Genomic DNA, 7368 nt, shown 5'->3' on the forward strand with positions numbered 1-7368 from the left:
TGTCTGCTCACCCCTGGGGTGTGAGGCCCGGGGTGGTTTTCTACCCTGGTCCACAGTAGCTGGGTCCTGGTCAGCTCCTGGAACCAGCCTACAACCTCACCGCCCATGGCCAGGAGCTGGGGACAGCAGGGCTTTGCCTGGAGTCACAAGTGGCAGGCTCAGAGCAACTGAGAGCCTCCTCCATCTGGATGGCAAGAGACCCCAACTGTGGCTCAGCCTTGAAGCACATCTTGTAAAAAATCATTTGCACATTCGAATTCAAAGCCTCTCAAAACAGTATAAACACCACCATTCTGAGTACCATAAAAACCACGTTGAGCATTTATGGAAACTAAAACATGTGTATTAACATATGGCAAAAATTTCACTTACTGCATCTTTTTAGCATTGGACTGATGCATGAGGCATCTGTGCTAAAAACATTTGAATGGAAGCTTTAGAAAAGAGCAGAATGAGAAAAAGGCTGTGGCAAAGGCTGGGTTGCTGGCAGGACTACAGGGAAGCCCAAGGATTGGTCGCTGGCATGGGCTGGGGGCTTTGGCAGAGAGGCAGGGGTTCAGCTTACCAAGAGGCAGGACTGGGTGGACATGCAGCACAGTTTGTTCACCCCGGACCCTCGGGGCAAGCCCCCCTCTCCTGCCCGCCGTCCTTGCTTTTTCTCTTCTCTCACTCTCCTCTCCTCCTGCCTCAAAGAGCAGATGGCACTCAGGCAGAGGGTAGTCGAAGCTGGAAACAGAAGAGGAAAACTCTCTCAGTTCTCTTCTCCACCTCAGGTCCCAGCGGGAGAGAGCAAGTCTTCTGGGGCCCCACAGCACACAGATCCGACTCGGATGGGGGTCCCAGCGCCGGGGTTTTCACCAGCTACTACCTGGAACCAGCATTCCCTTGCGACTCTTCTAGGCTGCTGCAGCCTCCCTAGTTACCCCATCTTAAAGGCCAGTCGTGAGCACTCCTCTTGTTGCTTAAAGGAGTGTTCAGGGGTCTAGGGAACAGGAGTCCCACTCAGCAGGCCAAACTCCCTATGATAGGCCGTTCCAAGTGTGGCAGATCCAGGTCAGAATGCCAAAGCCCTTACAGAACTCACCACTCTGACCACCAGCGGGTCCTGGAGCATCTGTCCAACACCAGCTTCAACCTCAACCTGGCAACTGGGGGCACCACCAGCCTTGCAAATGGAGCTCTGGCCTGATTCTCAGGCCCATGTGTGGGCAGGGGTGCTGTGGTTAGGGATGTGCTGGTCTCTCTGAATTGTGTTTGGAAGAACAAGCCACACTTGTAAATAACTAATGGCCCGGAATGAGTTATGGCTGCGATGAGATAATTTTTTTAATTTTATTTTCATTATTATTATTTTTTTAAGTGAGAGGAGGGGAGATAGAGAGACAGACTCCCACATGCACCCTGACCAGGATCCACTTGGCAACCCTTGGTCTGGGGCCAATGCTTGAATCAACCGAGCAGTCTTCAGCATCCTGGGCCGATGCTCGAACCAATCAAGCCACTAGCTGTGGGAGGAGAAGGAGAGAAGGAGGAGAGGGAGGGGAGCAAAGCAGATGGTCACTTGTCTTGTGTGCCCTGACTCGGGATTGAACCCGGGATGTCCATAAGCCTGGTCAACACTCTATCCACTGAGCCAACTAGCCAGGACCAAGACAATTTTTAAAATTTGCTTTGCTTTATTTTGTTACTATGTGTCTTTGAAAATAGCCCAGGTGGGCTTTCAACTTCCCTCTAAATGAGAGACCATCCCTGAAAGGGAGATGCAAAGAGCGTTGTCATGTGGCAGTGGATCATGTGTGTTGAGGGCTTTACAGCAGACTGGCTCTTCTAATGACATGAACTTTAAGCACGAAGGCCCTGGCACCTCGACACCTCAGGTTTAGGCCCAGGGATGGGCCTTTTCCATCTGATTGCAATCTTCCGGTATTTGGGGGTGAGGGGGAAGCTGAGAGTGAAAAGCCATGTTCCTGGTTACAAGTTGGAGCACCATCACCATGTAATGCTAGCCACCAAGAAGGGCCCCGTCAATGTGGGTGTCAGTGGGCCCTTGGGTATTCCCATCCAGGGCTGAGCAAGTCTGTCTCTCTCTCAGGAGACAAGATCAGAGCCTCAGGCAGGTACTGTGGGGTAACCAAGCCAGTCTGGAACTGGAATCCTCCATTGATCCTTTGTGATGGCAGCCCTCCAGGTCCACCCTGATGATTTACTCCATGCTCATGTCCTGTTTGTCAATTAATGGAATAGATTGAAGACAGCTGGCAAGATACCCGGGACCCGTCAAAGGACATGGAGGCCCAGTCTTACAGGGAAAGGAGGAAATTAATCCGATGTCCTCCTACCTGTGCGAACACTCCTCGCTGCACCCAGACATGTAGTTTGAAAAGTTTTATACACACGGTCACAGTTGAGAAGAGCAACTACCCTCTGAGGGAGGCACCCTCATGGTCATCTCTTTTTTTTACATATGAAGAAATGTAAGAATTAGAGAGTTGAAGTGATCTGCTGAAGACCAGGTTGATGGGAGGTAGGGGGACAGCACTCAGAACTGCATCTTGCCTGACTCCTAGCCCATGGGCCCCTCTCCACAGGTGACGCCTAGTCAGGAAATCATAACTCCCACACTGCAAGCCTACCTCCAGAGAGCGAATCTCACTCTCCCTTTCTTGCACAGTGGGTGCTAGCTGAGTCCTTGCTAAGTCCTCACCAGAAGGTGGCCTCTCATATTCAACCCGATTGCCTGATGCTCATGTCCTAAGCCAGATCCGAACCTAACATGGAGACAAAATATCCAGCTTTTCTTTCTTGCTTCGATAAAGATCAAGGCCCTCAAGGTAATGTCAAAGATCACTGCCACCTCTCACCCCAAGCCAGCATCCTGGAATTTGGGTTTACCCCAGCCCTGTGAGGTCTCTGGCCCAGTGAAAGAGACATAGGGCTTCTCAGCTCACTCTCTCTTCCCTGTTCAGAAGAGAGAGGACAGGGGGCTGGGCATAAGTAAACTGTAAGGAGATAAGATGATACCTTCCTGTCACCCTCCTGGTATTTTGAGGTCCAGAGATGACGGCCTGGTGCTTACATTGGCAAAGAAAGTGATGTAATTGATCTCCCTTACGACATCTTTCAGAATGTACTCCTCCCTGCTTTCATTTCAGCCTCAAGGTGTGGAGAAGCAGGCTGCTCTCCAAAAAAACAAGAAAAACACATCCTCCCGTTAACCAGTGTGCAAAATGGCAGCTGGCCTTTCTCACACCTACAACCTTGAGAGGGCCCCTGAGAGTCTCCGGGTTGTCCAGGGGCCTTTCCAACTGGATTTGTCCCAACTTCTTCCTGCTGCGCGTTTTGTCCAGAACAGTCATGGGAAACCATGCTGCAGCCTCTGGAATAAAGCTCCCAGGAAAATGCACGGAAAGAGAAAAGACAGTGTGGGATGGGAAGGGGCGGGGGTTTGCCGTGTCTCTGGTATTTCACGTCCCCTGTGGTGGGAGGGCACATCAGGAAATCTCCTCCTGATTTCTGAGGGGAACTTTGTGTGGCCTCACGGGAAGCAGGCACGCAGGTGTCCAGTAGGTGTTTACCGAGAGAACCGTGTGAGGCAGAGACAGACTGGACTGGGGGCAGTTAAGTGCTTCCTGGGACAATCTTGCTGGCAAAGGGGTGCTTCCCAGTGGCTAGGAAGGCTGGAGGACCTACTTGAAACATTTAGCCCACACTGTTCCACTTCATGACATAATGTGACGGGGGAAAGGCCGCATTGGCTGACCACCACTGGTTGGGTGACCACATACCCATATCAGAGGTCAGGTCTCTGGCCTCAGTGACCTTCTCTGTAATAAGAGATGATATATGACATTCCAGAACCCCTAGGGAGCCCAAGTGGGGTAATAAAGCATGCAGGAGACTTAGACACTGTAAAGCCCTCTTCAACAGTCGGTAGGAAACCAGCGTGCATAGCTGTTGGTCAAGACTGGAGTGACATTTCTGAAGTCCCCCTGAGGATCCATCACCAAACACATTCCTTTGGGAAGAGCATGTATCTTAGGACAGTCACTGAGAAGTGGACGGGAGTGGGAACATTAATTTTCAGAGGTAAAAAATAAGAATTGTCTGTGCTGGCTGGCTCATGGTCACACAAAATCTCTGGGTCCTTCTCAAGCAGGCAATGACATCTGGTAACCCATTGTCTGCTATCTGCAGGGAAGAAAGTGTTAGACACGAGGGGCAGATGGAGTTTGCCTAACGTGTCTGTTCTCTTCTTTGCTGCCTTTTCAACTCTTCTTGGGAATGTGGCAAAATAGCAGCTGTTCATAATTTCATGAATAAAGAACTATGTAAATTTCAACTATGAAAATGTGTTGCATCTCTTGTGGGCAAAGTGTGGTGTATGTTCCCGCGCCGTCTCTATTTCCATCTCATGTGCTTCTTGGGGATGATCTAAACTGCATTCTCTGGGCAACTGCTCAATTTCAGAACCAGTCTTGGCTAGTTGATGACAAAAGGCATCACTACTTCTCCCTACAGGCCAGAGCCGGAGGCCTTTAGGCCAGGCTTCTTGGTTCCAATTCACGCTCCATCACCTCTGAGTTTGGTGTCTGTGTGCGTGTGTGTGTGTGTGTGTGTGTGTATGTGTGTGTGTGTTTTAACTGATCTGTAAAATGGGTATAATGATATTTCTCTTTCACAGAACTCTTGAATAATAATTATGTATTTGTGAACTAACTTCCAGCAGCCTTTGGATGGGGAAGCCAAATATGTTTACAGTTTTCTTCTAAATACCTGCACAAGGCCAAGCTTGCCAGCAAAGGATTCCAGCCCTGTTTGTGCAGAGCCTTGACTGAGTCTAAACAGAAACACACAGAGCTCGAGCTCTCCCTTACCCCATTTGCTTCATCCCAGGGGGCTCCCAGGCAGCCCCCAGACACTGTACGTACACAACATTTCCGAGAAGCATGCTGTACTCCTTAGGGACAATCTTATCAGCTCACCCCCCCCCCCCAATGACAGGTGAGTCTCGTTCTGCTTGATTGGTGTCATAGGGCAGAGCTATGGAGCTCATCGTGAATGGATCCAATGGATCCCAGGTGTGGAGCTCGGACCCATGGGTAGAAGCTGTAGTGAATCTTGTCTCAGCTTCTTAGAAGAGGAGTTTTCTGGGAGTGTGTCCTAAGAGATAGACTGGGCAGGTCCAGAAGGATGAGGGCAGAGGCCTGGTGGGCATTTGGTCAGGGTGCTACAGGGAAGTACTAGTCCTTCAATGTGCACACAAATCACCTGGGGGCCTTGTTCAAACGCAGATTCTGACCCAGCAGGTCCAAGGTGGGGCCTGAAACTGTATTTCTACCCAGGTGGTGCACGTGCTGCAGGTCCCAGGACCACACTTAGAACTAGCTGGCCTTCAAGATCTCTTTCAGCCCCATTTCCCTCCACTTTTGTGATTCTATGATCAGGGGGCCACTGAGTTAATTCCTTGGGAGGGCAGGGGGTGGTTCCTGGTGGCCTGGGCAAGGGAAGGCAGAAACAGGGAGTCAAAGAGCCTCCCTCGGCAAGGTTCCCCTTAGACAAGTGGCTTTCTGTTTGGTGATTAATAGAGGGACACTGGTAGCTCCTGACATCCTCACTGAGGCCATCTTGGAACTCCTGGAGTCGGGCCGCTTTGAACCGCTTGGCCCTGAAAGGTTTCCACTGAGGCTAGGGCTGGTATGGTCAGTCCGCTTCAGAGAACGCAGACAAAAGTCCTTTCCACAGTCAAGGTGAACAAAAGAGAGTAAGTTACAAGAATGTCATTGTGCCTACAGGTAATTGGCTGGCTGAACCAATAGACTTTGTGAACCAGACCTTGTTTTTGCTCAGTTGTCCTTTGTGGCCAGAGGTTCCCTCCATTCTCCAATCCCAGAGCACTCCTGCCTGCTCCCCATCAACACTGATCTCCATCACATTATGTGAAGCAAGAATTTTCCAAAGGTTTCCCTCTTCTTGCTAGATACCAGTTCTGGTGCAGGGAACACAGAGGTGGGCCAAGCACAGGGCCTCTTGTCATGTTGTACCACACAGACAAAGCAACCAGTACACAGGAAGAGGGAGGAAGATCCCTGTGTACTGGAATAATCAGGAGGACTTCCCAAAGGAAATGAGATTTCAGGTGGGGCTTAAGGATAATAAAAATAAAGATCATTGAAAATGGGTTTAAAGGTGAGGATGGGGAGGGTATGAGGAAGACACATCCCAGAAAGACTCCCACAGGACAAGCCTAATCAAGAAGCATGAGGATTACACTACTGGTAGGAACATGAAACAGTCTGCAGTTCCTTAAAAGGTTAAGCATACCGTTAACCTATGACCCAGCAATTCCACTCCCAGGTATGTACCCAAGAGAAAAGAAAACATGTGGTTCTACAAAAATTTATACACAAATGTTCATAGCAGTGTTATTTACAATAACCAAACAGCCCAAATGTCCATCACCTAATGAATGGATAAACAAATGCATATCTATACAATGGAATGTTATTAAGCCATGAAAAAAAGAATGAAGTAGTCATATATACTACAACATGGATAAACATTAAAAAGATAATGCCAAGTGAAAGAAGCCCAATACAAAGAACCACGTATTATATGATTCCGTTCATATGAAATGCCCAGAATAGGCAACTCCATAGAGACAGAAAGTAGGTTAGTGGTTGACTAGGGCCAGTGCAGGAGGCTGGAGTTGGGAAGTAACAGAGAGTGACTGCTAATTGATATGGGGTTTCTATTGGGGGTGATGAAAATGTTTTAAACCCGATTGAGGTAATGGCTGAGCAACTTGGTGAGCATGCCAAAAACCATTGAATGGTACAATCTGAATGGGTAGATAGCATGGTCTGTGAATTGTATCTCAATAAAACTGTTAAAAAATAAAAGAAGCAAAAGGTAGCTCTTGGCCAAGAGCCATCAGTTGTGTTGTGTTCTTAGGGTGTCACCCTTGATAAGTAAGCACTTTTGTCCCCTCAGTAGCCAGTTCCCAGTCATACCCCTCCCGCCTCCCTGCTTGTATTAGGTCAGGTTTCCCAGGAAGCAGACTCTGAAGCAGAGATGTATGTGCAGGAAGTCTACTGGCAATGGATCAATTCTTCTGGATCAATATTTTTAAGTGAAGCAGGTTTGAGCAAGGCAAAGGGTTGAGCTGTGATGAAGTCACAAAAAGGCCTCAGATGATCTCATGGAATCCTCTGGAACTGGGATGGCCTATCAGAGTTGTTCCACCTGAAGGCAAGGGAACCAGATCTCTAAACTCTCTACATTGACCAGCCATGGATGAGGGCTCTCTGTCGCCCCCCCCCCCCAGGGGTTTGGCCTTGAGCAGGGTGGCTGTCTTTGGGGAAGAGGGAG

The sequence above is a fragment of the Saccopteryx bilineata genome, chromosome 4 (assembly GCF_036850765.1).
Source record: "Saccopteryx bilineata isolate mSacBil1 chromosome 4, mSacBil1_pri_phased_curated, whole genome shotgun sequence".
NCBI classification, from domain to species: Eukaryota; Metazoa; Chordata; class Mammalia; order Chiroptera; family Emballonuridae; genus Saccopteryx; species Saccopteryx bilineata.